At 33.9% G+C, this 12,668-nt stretch overlaps 1 long non-coding RNA gene across 1 annotated transcript in view; it reads left to right on the top strand.

Annotated features, from left to right (window-relative positions):
- Positions 1-12,668, top strand: part of LOC141553632 (uncharacterized) — a 176,867-nt gene that overhangs the window by 72,301 nt on the left and 91,898 nt on the right. The gene's annotated exons all lie outside the window — the stretch shown is intronic.

Here is a 12,668-nt window from a genome sequence, read left to right as displayed (position 1 = left end):
GGCAAAGTGGATAGTGCACCAAGCTCTGAAATTAAAAGACCCTGAATCAAATCAATCTCAGATGTTTCCTAACTGTATGCCTCAGTAGATAATTTTGTTTGATTCAGTTGTCTTAATTGTGAAATAAAGACAATAACAGCACCCTACTTGCAAGGGATTGTTTTTAGGATCAAATTTTTAAAGTGCTTAGCCAGTGTAGCACATAGTAACTGCTATCTAAATTCTAGTTCTTTATTTTATCATTTTTAGACTCCTTGTAGCTTATTTTCATCTTACTTTTTACTCTCTTTGTCTGCTCTTTCTCTTTGTCTCTAATCTAATGTAATAACAATGAAAGTGAAATATTCCTTCTAGCCCAGAACATTTATGATTTTCCTTCTGTCAAAACTCTTCCAGTCTCCTAAATTCATAAACTTGGCATTATCCTCACACAGTTTTTCTCCTGACATAACCATCACCTTAAACCAGGAACTCATCACTTCTTGTTTTTCATGCCTCACCTCTCTCCCTGCTTGAATCCATCCCTCTTCACAGCTTCCAAAGTGATTTTCCTTAAGTGCAGATCAGACATGTCATTTTCCTAATCAATAGGCAATATATTTCTATCCTCTACTGAATAAAATGTTAACTTCTATAAAAGATACTATAGAATAGCTTTGCTGAGTAAATTGGCAGTGCCAATAAGTGCTATTGTTTTATTGAAAATCCAATATTTATATTTTTTGCACAATGTGCAGAAACGTGTATTCTGTTAGCGTTTCCAAGCTACTGCAGCTGTTTTTCTTATTTATTTATATTATTTTACCTCCCCTTTATAGATAAAGTTCCAAATTGCCTTTTGTCATACCTGCGTGTTTAATGGAGTGATAAAGAAATTCTGGATTACTTTTGTCTCAAGTATTACCTCAGGTACTTCTCAGAAAACCAAAAACACCTTGAATCTGCATTTGATAGAAGTTATGTCCAATGTGATTCAACTAATACATGTACACAATCATAGGAGTAAATATTTAGAAATAGAAGAACCCTTCAAGATCATTAAGTCCAAGCTCCATATTTCATAAATGAAAATGCCAACACAGTAACAAGTTTCCCCAGACTTGCTTGCTTTTCATCTTTGTTTCTTTAGTTCCTAGCACAATTGTTGGCAGATATTAGGGGATTTAATAAATTTTTGTTAATAAATTGACTCATTACTCTTTCTCCCCTTAAATGTGATATCTCTTAATTGGTCTCTTCACTTCAAACCTCTATCTTCCATTCACAGAATATCCAAACTTATAGTTTTGAAGTATATTTCATTCTTGTATTCAAGACACTTCAATTTCTTAATACTACATCTAGCATCAAAATCAAACTCCTTTAAAACTACTTTTCCAGTTACAATGAGAGGAAATAAAGTATCCTATGACAGTTGACTCTTTCAGGAAATGTCGGAATAGATAAAATTTGCTAGTTTATACAGTAAGTCCTTTGTAGCTTCTTCTCAAGTAACACAAAAGCATAGTGAAATCTGATGACTTTTGAACCTAGAATTTTCGTTTGTTTGACTTTGTTTTTGCATTTTCAAAGTGTATATTTGCTTTCTATTAGCCTAGATTATTTAGTAACTTTTTTTTAACTTGGTGGTTTTTTAAAGTTATTATTTATTTTATTCTATATTTTAAAAATGAAATAAGCAATTCTGTAACAGGAAAATAGAAAAAGAAAAATGATTGTACATAAAATTGCAAATCTATTGTATAAAAATTGCTATTCTTTTAAAGTACATAATAAAGTTATCATATAACTTTCAATTCCTTTTTATTCTTTCATTCCACTCTGCAGACATAGACAGAATGTCACCAGACATTACACATTTTACATATATATATGTATATATGTATATATATATATATATATATATACACACCTGTCAGAATAGCTAATATACACTCTTCTCCTAGTTCTTTCCATTTTACTTTGTGGTAATGCCATTTTTGTTATTATATTTATATGACATGATGTTGTTGACTCATTTCTTTTATAACATATTCATATTATCCTGTACAACAATTTAAGCATATGATGTTTATTCTGAAGCTCACAGTCTAAATTTACATTACCTGGTAAGTTTCACATCTATTATCATCCTTTCAAGGTAAAATTTTGCTCACCTCTAGTAAACATACTGAAGTGATATTGTTTTTGTTTTTGTTTTTGTTTTGTTTTGTTTTGTTTTCTTTTGTGATGACTATATAATGAGTTTCAGCAAATTTGGCATTTCTGGTTTCAGGAACAATACACTTCTTCATGTGCTGGCTCTTTTTCCATAATTTGTTTTTTCTGCCTATACTGATATTTCCAGCTTATAATCTTGTGAGACTGTTCAGTCTTTTAATTTCCTATTGTGAAAATTTCTTTACCCAATTACAGAAAGTGATATACACTCATGTTATCTTCTTATGCTCTTATGCAGAGCTTTCTGGAAAATGTAGTACAGCAAATAGCCCTAAATTAACTTTAACAAATGTTGGTGACATGTTTCCACAAATCCATCTTCTACACTTAGATAGGACACTAAATCATAAGCAATATATATATATATATATATACTTTTATTAGAGGTATGAATTTCTTTCTTCTTAAGTTATACAACATCCTCAAGGGCAAGGTATGTGTGTGTGTGTATGTGTGTGTATGAATATATACAAACTTATATATATATATATATATATATATATATATATATAAACACATATATACATACTCAGTACTTAGTTATGGGAACTAAGAAATACTTAATAAATTTATATGAAATTAATAACTAAATCAGTGACAAACGTGTATTATCATCAAGGAAACACACTCACACATACAAATGTGGCTCCACAAGGAAAGTTCTTCAAGGTACCCAAAGAAGAGATATTTTATAGGTCTTCATCTACTCAAAAGTCTTCTCCTAATAAGTGCCCACCAATGTGTTTATTTTTACTTATAAGAAGATATAATCAATGGAAAGAAAAAAATAGAAGCTTTATCTACCAATCTTAGATATAACATACACAGCACCAAAGAGATGAGCAGAAAAACAAATGCAAAACAAAAGGAGTGGCAAACTATTAGAAAGAGATGGTCAAGATATCCAAATGGACTCACATATAAGGAATTTATGTATTCAGGCCACATGCACATAAGGAACATGAAGTCACATAGAGAACATATGTGATCATTTTTACTTATATGTCAACTACCAGTATTTCAAGAGATATTATGTTTCTTCTCTTTATTTCACATGGTATTGTTTTTCATTGGGTGATGTTCCTCTGGTTTTTTGACTGCTCTAGGTAAAATATAATTATTAAGTTTCTATCTTATCTCAGATTCTGGATCTCTAGGAAAAGGTCTCAATACAATATGCTGTTGATCTTTGCAGCTACCACACTCTAAAATGGAGTGACTCCTAGGTAAGAAAAAGTTTATAACTCTTTAATAAGAGCCAATATGCTATATTGCCCATATCTAACAAAGATGCCACTTGTGTAAAAATCCATGATGTTCCAGAATGATATTATTTCCTTAAACTCTTTGTTCTTAACAGAGAGTTGCACTACTTTTCTCTAGGTTATTAAGGAGATGAGACTATAAATTTCCAAAATCCTTTCTGTTTTAAAATACAAATTTATTAGAGGTAGAAATAAAAATAAAGGAAACAAGGCCTCTTATTTACCCCATTTATCTCTTCTTTCTTTTATGTATATGTTGTTAGCAAAACTGTTTTTTTTTTTTTTCTGAGCTTTGAGCTAATAAGCATAGGTAAGAAAATAATTATAATTAACATACACACATATATTAGGGAGGGGAATATTAAATGAGAGGAGAGAATAAAAGGAAATTGGAGGGGGAGTTGGGGAAAAGGAATTGAAGCTATTCTATCCTGAATTTGGTATTGATGAAACTATGATAGAACTTTATGATTACTTTTCCTTTTTTTAAAGATTGTCATTAAATATTATTTTAATAACACATTCCATAATTTTATAGAAATTAAAGTTAAATATAATAGCATTTAGTTTGTAGAATTTATACTATTTTCCTTCTTTTAAAAATCAATATGATATGTATTCTTTACTACTCAGATCATCATAGATCTGAAGATGAAAGAAGCCTTAGAGGTCATTGTGACCAAAATTTCCTACAATAGTCTACTAATGAAGAAGTGTCTGAAACAATCCTCAGATACAGATCCTGCAATTTTAACGTTGTTATATTACAACACTATGCTGAGTTTCTGGTATTGTGGTGCCATTCCTATTCTCCATAATATTTCAAAAATGGATCAGTAATAATAGCATTCCTAAATTCTTTAGGTCTGTGGAGAGGTCACTCATCTTGTCTGATGAAATGAACTTCTCAAGGATAGCTAGAAATAGCTTTCTATTTCCTTATTTAACTTTGATTTGATTAACATATTAGCCATTTTTGTTCTGATCTTTCCATTAAAACAGAATATTTTCATTATTCTTGTCAGAGGTAACAAAGGCAATGAGAGATTAGCAATTTTGCTTTTTTCTCTGCTTGTTATCATCCTCCTATCTTCTCTATGCCAATATTCCTAACTTTCCTAAAGTCTTTCTGATTTCATTCATTATCTTTAAATACTAAATTTTGATAGCTTTAAGATTTGCTAAGAGACTCAACTCATTTTGGTCTTTGGTATTCCAAATATAATTCTTACGTGCCTTTGCTTCCATATATATCCATTTTCAAAAAAAAAAAAAATGGTAGTTGTTATATGAGCTATTTCCCACTCTAAGTGTTTAGTGAATTCAAATCTTATAGTGTGATCTATCTACTCTCTACATATCCATACACACTTAATTATATGCATGATGTAACTCTGGGCGGAGCCAAGATGGAGGGGCGGAGCCAAGATGGCGGAGAAGATACACGCCACTGTGTAAACTCCTTTCTTCCCTCACAACCAACTAGATTTAATCAGCCTCAGAAATAGCGTTGGACTGATAGAATCCACAAGGACTGGAAGCATGACTTACAAGCTGAAGAATTTCAGCAGGAAAGGTCAGCTCCCAGGGGAGGAAGAAGAGAGGCCAGTGCAGACAGCCGGTCGCACTGGGGAGGGCTCTGGCATCAGAGAATCCACTGAGATAAAAGAATATGGCACAGGCTGTTAGCTCTTCTCTGCTTATAAAACGGCAGTTCAGAGGAGAAATATGGGCCACTTTAAAATTTAAAACTAGATTAGATCTTCCCTGATCCCAGGGGTGACTCAGCACATCAAGGCACCGGGGGTGTGGCCGACATAGGCAATCCAGGCTTTTAGCTCGGGGTAATTAAGAGATTGAAGAGTGGGCGGGGCGGTAACTCATAGTGCCTGGCTAGGCTGGAGGCTGTGGAACGAAACTCCCAGAGAAGCAGAACTTTTGAACTAGGGACTGCGGTTCCTGGCAGACCCTTCCAGTTTGAGCACAAGGGGCTTTTCACTTCACCTGCTGCAGACATCCACGCCCCACCGGGACGCATAGGCTAGGCTTTGAGTCGCCTTTACTGTTCAGTCTCAACCTCAGGGAAGGCACTAAAACACAGCGCCCTCAGGGCACAGCAGTGCTGATCACCTCTGAGGCACTTCCAGGGAGGGGGTGGGGAACTCTCTCCCAGAGCTCCCTCTTAGCTCAGGCACAAGAGCCGCTGCACCCATCTGGTCTGGGAGGAAGCTGGTAAAGAAGTAAATAAAGAATTTCCTACCCAAGGGACAGACCCCAAAAGATTTTTTAAGTATGAGCAAGAAGCCCAAAAAAACCATAGATACCTTCTACACAGAGAAAGAGCGGGTATCCAACCCCGAGGAAGTTAACAGCAGAGAGTCAGCAGATAACAACCTAAAGGGGAACGATTCCTGCCCCCCATCACATAACTGTCTCCTAGAAGAGACTATTAAAAAATTAAGAGAGTTTGAAGAAAAATGGGGAAAGGAAAGGGAAGCTATGATAGAGCATAACAACGTTCTGAAATTGGAGTTGGAAAAAATAAAGAATTCACAGGAGATGCAGGGAAACAAAATTTGTGAATTAGAAAAGGTAAAAAAATCACAGGAAAATAGGATTTCTGAATTGGAGAAGATAAAAAAGTCCCAAGAAAATAGGATTTCTGAATTGGAAAAAGAAAATAATTCTCAAAAAAAAATTAGGGAAATGGAAAAAAATTCAATAGAGCAAAATAATTCATTTAAAAACGAAATTGGGCATTTACAAAAAGAACTAAAAACTGTGAAAGAAGAAAATAACTCCTTAAAAGTCAGGATGGAATAAATAGAAATAAATGATTCACAGAGAACCCAAGAATCAGTCAAACAAAAAAAAAAAAAAAAAAAATGAGAAGCTGGAGAACAACGTCAAATACTTACTGGGAAAATCTATAGACCTGGAAAATAGATCTAGGAGAGATAATCTGCGGATCATTGGACTTCCCGAAAACTATGATCAAAAAAAGAGCCTAGATTCTATCTTACAGGAAATTATCAAAGAGAACTATCCAGAGATAATAGAAACAGAGGGGAAAGTAGATGTGGAAAGAATTCATCGAACTCCTTCTGAAATAGACCCTAAAAAAAGAACACCACGCAATATTGTGGCTAAGCTGCAGAATTACCACACAAAGGAGAAAATCCTGCAAGCAGCTAGAAAAAAAACAATTTAAATACCAAGGTGCCACAATAAGGGTCACACAAGATCTGGCTGCCTCCACATTAAAAGATAGAAGGGCCTGGAACCTGATATTCCGAAAGGCAAAAGATCAAGGATTGCAACCAAGAATAAACTACCCAGCTAAGTTTAGCATCTTTTTCCATGGAAGAAGATGGTCATTCAATAAAATAGAGGAATTCCATATGTTTCTAAGAAAAAAACCAGACTTAAACAAAAAATTTGATCTACATGCACAAGACTGAAGAGAAACAGAAAAAGGTACACAGAACTCTTGAGAACTATATCTCTGTTGTGGGTATATAGAAAGTACGCATAGGTAATTTGATTTTACTGATATAAAAGAAAAAAAAAAGGAGGGGGTGTAGTAAAGGGAAGGGGGTAGTATCAGAAAAAGGGGAGGGTGTGATAAAAAGAGGGAAACTACATCCCAGGAAGAGGCATAGAAAATACACCATATCTGAGGGAATTTAGAGAGGGGGAGAATCATTGTGTAAATCTTACTCTCATCAGAAGAGGCTCAAAGAGTAAATAATTGTCATATTTGTTTTTCAGAGAATTCTCTCTCACCTCATTAAAAGGGGGGGGGGGAGGAAAAGGGAAAAGGAATAGGAGAATAAGGGAAGGGACTTGGAGGTGTGAGGGATACTAAAAAAAAAAAGGGAGGGCTGTGCGTCACAAGGGGGGGTCTATAAATTAAATATTGGGGAAGGGATTCAGGGGGGTCAAGGGAAAAAGCATAATCTGGGGATAATATGATGGCAGGAAATACAGAATTAGTAATTTTAATTGTAAATGTGAATGGGATGAATGCTCCCATCAAACGGAGATGGATAGCAGACTGGATCAAAAATCAGAACCCTACAATATGTTGTTTACAGGAAACACACTTAAAGCAGGAAGATACATATAGAGTAAAGGTAAAAGGTTGGAGCAGAATCTATTATGCTTTGGGTAAAGCCAAAAAAGCAGGGGTAGCTATCCTTATCTCAGATCAAGCAAAAGCAGAAGTTGATCTAATTGAAAGAGATAAGGAAGGAAACTATATCCTGCTGAAAGTTAGCATAAATAATGAAGCCATATCGATACTAAACATATATGCACCAAGTGGTATAGCATCTAACTTTCTAAAGGAAAAGTTAAGAGAGTTGCAAGAAGAAATAGACAGTAAAACTATAATAGTGGGAGATCTCAACCTTGCACTCTCAGATTTAGACAAATCAAACCACAAAACAAACAAGAAAGAAATTAAAAAAAAGTAAATAGAACATTAGAAAAACTAGGTATGATAGACCTTTGGAGAAAACTGAATGGCAATAGAAAGGAATATACTTTCTTCTCAGCAGTTCATGGATCCTATACAAAAATTGACCATATATTAGGACATAAAGATCTCAAAATTAAATGTAGGAAGGCAGAAATAATAAATGCCTTCTTCTCAGACCACAATGCAATAAAAGCTACATTCAGTAAAAAGTTAGGGATAAAAAGACCAAAAAGTAATTGGAAACTGAATAATCTCATCTTAAAGAATGCCTGAGTGAAAGAGCAAATTATAGAAAGAATTAATAATTTCACCCAAGATAATGACAATGATGAGACATCATACCAAAATCTGTGGGATGCAGCTAAAGCAGTAATAAGGGGAAATTTCATGTCTTTAGAGGCTTGTTTGAAGAAAACAGAGAAAGAGAAGATTAACGAATTGGGCTTGCAACTTAAAAGGCTAGAAAAAGACCAAATTAAAAACCCCCAACCAAAAATTAAACTTGAAATACAAAAATTAAAAGGAGAAATCAATAATATTGAAAGTAAAAAAACTATTGAATTAATAAATAAAACCAAGAGTTGGTTTTATGAAAAAGCCAATAAGATAGATAAACCTTTGGTAAATCTGATCAGAAAAAAGAAAGAGGAAAATCAAATTGTTAGTCTTACAAATGAAAAGGGGGATCTTTCCACCAATGAAGAGGAAATTAGAGAAATAATGAGTTACTTTGTCCAACTTTATGCCAATAAATTTGATAACTTAAGTGAAATGGATGACTTCCTCCAAAAATATAGGCTTCCTAGATTAATAGAGGAGGAAATAAATTGCTTAAATAGTCCCATTTCAGAAAAAGAAATAGAAAAAGCTATTAATCAACTCCCCAGGAAAAAATCCCCTGGACCAGATGGATTTACATGTGAATTCTCCCAAATATTTAAAGAACAATTAGCCCCAATGCTATATAAACTATTTGAAAAAATAGGGAATGAAGGAGTCCTACCAAACTCCTTTTATGACACAGACATGGTACTGATACCTAAACCAGTTCGATCAAAAACTGAGAAAAAAAATTATAGACCAATCTCCTTAATGAATATTGATGCTAAAATCTTAAATAAGATATTAGCAAAAAGACTTCAGAAAATCATCCCCAGGATAATACACTATGATCAAGTAGGATTCATACCAGTAATGCAGGGCTGGTTTAATATTAGGAAAACTATTAGTATAATTGACCATATTAATAATCAAATTAATAAAAACCATATGATCATCTCAATAGATGCAGAAAAAGCATTTGACAAAATCCAACATCCATTCCTACTAAAAACTCTTGAGAGTATTGGAATAAATGGATTATTCCTTAGAATAATCAGGAACATATATTTAAGACCTTCAGTAAGCATAATATGCAATAGAAATAAACTGCAACCTTTCCCAGTAAGATCAGGAGTGAAACAAGTTTGCCCACTCTCACCATTATTATTTACTATAGTACTAGAAACGCTAGCCTTGGTAATAAGAGCCGAGAAAGAGATTCAAGGAATTAGAGTAGGAAATGAGGAAATCAAACTATCACTCTTTGCAGATGACATGATGGTACACTTAGAGAACCCCAAAGACTCTGCTAAAAAGCTATTAGAAATAATTCAGAATTTTAGCAAAGTGGCAGGATGGAAAATAAATCCACAAAAATCCTCAGCATTCTTATATATCACCAAGAAAATGCAACAGCAAGAGATACAAAGAGAAATTCCATTCCAAACAAATGTTGAGAGTATAAAGTATTTGGGAATCCATCTACCAAAGAAAAGCCAGGAATTATATGAGAAAAATTACAAAACACTTGCCACAAAAATAAAGTCAGATTTATATAATTGGAAAGACATTCAGTGCTCTTGGATAGGCCCAGCGAATATAATAAAGATGACAATACTCCCCAAACTAATCTATTTATTTAGTGCTATACCAATCAGACTCCCAAGAAACTATTTTAATGACCTAGAAAAAATAACAACAAAATTCATATGGAAGAATAAAAGGTCGAGAATTTCAAGGGATCAAATGAAAAAAAAAACTCAGAGGAAGGTGGTCTAAGTGTACCTGATCTAAAGCTATATTATATAGCAGCAGTCACCAAAACCATTTGGTACTGGCTAAGAAATAGAACGGTAGATCATTGGAACAGATTAGATACAAAGGACAAAAAAGGGTACATCTATAGCAATCTAATCTTTGACAAACCCAAAGATACCAACATTAGGGACAAAAATTCATTATTCGGAAGAAACTGTTGGGAAAACTGGAAATTAGTGTGGCAGAAATTAGATATGGACCCACACTTAACACCATATAACAAGATAAGATCAAAATGGGTCCATGATTTAGGCATAAAGAATGAGATCATAAATAGATTAGAGGTACAGAGAATAGTCTACCTCTTAGACCTGTGGAGGAGGAAGGAATTTATGACCAGAGGAGAACTAGAGATCATTATTGATCACAAAATAGAAGATTTCGATTACATCAAACTAAAAAGTTTCTTTATAAACAATACTAATGCAAACAAGATTAGAAGGGAAGTAACACATTGGGAAAATATTTTTAAAAGGAAAGGTTCTGACAAAGGTCTCATTTCCAAAATATATAGAGAACTGACCCTGATTTATAGGAAACCAAACCATTCTCCAATTGATAAATGGTCAAGGGATATGAACAGACAATTCTCAGATGATGAAATTGAAACTATTTCCACTCATATGAAAGAGTGTTCCAAATCACTACTGATCAGAGAAATGCAAATTAAGACAACTCTGAGATACCACTACACACCTGTCAGATTGGCTAAAATGACAGTAATAAATAATGATGAATGTTGGTGGGGATGTGGGAAAACTGGGACACTGATACATTGTTGGTGGAGTTGTGAAAGAATCCAGCCATTCTGGAGAGCAATTTGGAACTATGCCCAAAAAGTTGTCAAACTGTGCATACCCTTTGACCCAGCAGTACTACTACTGGGCTTATATCCCAAAGAAATACTAAAGAGCGGAAAGAGACATATATGTGCCAAAATGTTTGTGGCAGCTCTTTTTGTTGTAGCTAGAAACTGGAAGTTGAATGGATGTCCATCAATTGGAGAATGGTTGGGTAAATTGTGGTATATGAAGGTTATGGAATATTATTGCTCTGTAAGAAATGACCAGCAGGAGGAATACAGAGAGGCTTGGAGAGACTTAAATCAACTGTTGCTGAGTGAAATGAGCAGAACCAGAAGATCACTATACACTTCAATAACAATACTGTATGAGGATGTATTCTGATGGAAGTGGAAATCTTCAACATAAAGAAGATCCAACTCACTTCCAGTTGATCAATGATGGACAGAAATAACTATACCCAGAGAAGGAACACTGGGAAGCGAATGTAAATTGTTAGCACTACTGTCTATCTACCCAGGTTACTTACCTTCGGAAGCTAATAATAAATGTGTAACAAGAAAATGGTATTCACACACATATATTGTATCTAGGTTATATTGTAACACATGTAAAATGTATGGGATTACCTGCCATCAGGGTGAGGGAGTGGAGGGAGGGAGGGGATAATTTGGAAAAATGAATTTAAAAAAAAATATATGCATGATGTAACTCTGGAAAAAATATTTGATGACCATGAAGGTCAGGGATATTATTGCTTGTTTTATATTCTTAGTTCTTAGCATACTGACTAATACATACTAAGTGCTGAATAAAGACCTATTAACTGGGTGGTTATGGATTTATATACATCTGATTAAGCAACTCTTCATTTTTCTCATTAGGTCTTTGTGTGTGTGTGTATGTGTGTATGTGTATGCATGCTTGACTTAAGAAATTCATTTTAGATAGCTCCCTACTCCTTTTAGAATGACTTCTTTTTTTGTGAAATAAGAAAATCTTCCCCATTCTTTCTCTGAATATTTTTTAATATGCTCACCTAAAATCTGAAATGCATACCATAATGTTCCCAGTTTTTGTCTCCCCTATTACAAATACAACGAAAAGTTGTTCTATCCACCAAATTCCTGTCAGTACTATTTTTACAACCTATCTTTTTTTTTTCAAAATAAGGCAGAGAATAGTAGTTCCTCTTAATTTTACTGCCTTTTGAAGTATGAAATTACCACTAAATTTATCCATCTAATTGAGCATGAAGATGACACTATATGTAGATTGTTGGGCTTAGAATCAGAAAGACCTGAGTTCAAAATTGGCTTCAGACCACACTGTGACCCTGTAAAAGTCACTTGATATGTTTAACACAGTTACTTCAGCTGTAAAATGTGCAGCAGAAGGAAATAGAAAATATCCCAGTACCTTTGCTAAGGAAATGACAAATGGGATCTTAAAGAGGCATAGAGAAGTGAAATGATTGGACAACACAAACTATCCAGTAAATTATCAGATTCTCTAATTAGGATAAGTTGATTAAGGATTTTAAGTTAAGGATCTCCTTTCTAGAATCTTTTCTTTCCAATAAATACAAGAAGTGCAAGTGGTAGCCAGCACTTTCAGATCATTACAATTTATTTGAAAGGATGAATTTCCTCATTTAATCATTTTCAAATTTTTATGCTATTTTCTCTGATGTTCAGTGATGCATAGCTAAAAAGTATCAGAAAAGATACCTCTAAAATTATACTAAATACTTTCTGA

Source organism: Sminthopsis crassicaudata, chromosome 1 (genome assembly GCF_048593235.1).
Source record: "Sminthopsis crassicaudata isolate SCR6 chromosome 1, ASM4859323v1, whole genome shotgun sequence".
Classification (NCBI taxonomy): Eukaryota; Metazoa; Chordata; class Mammalia; order Dasyuromorphia; family Dasyuridae; genus Sminthopsis; species Sminthopsis crassicaudata.
The sequence above is the reverse complement of the archived record's forward strand: the minus strand, read 5'-3'. Positions and strand labels throughout refer to the sequence as shown.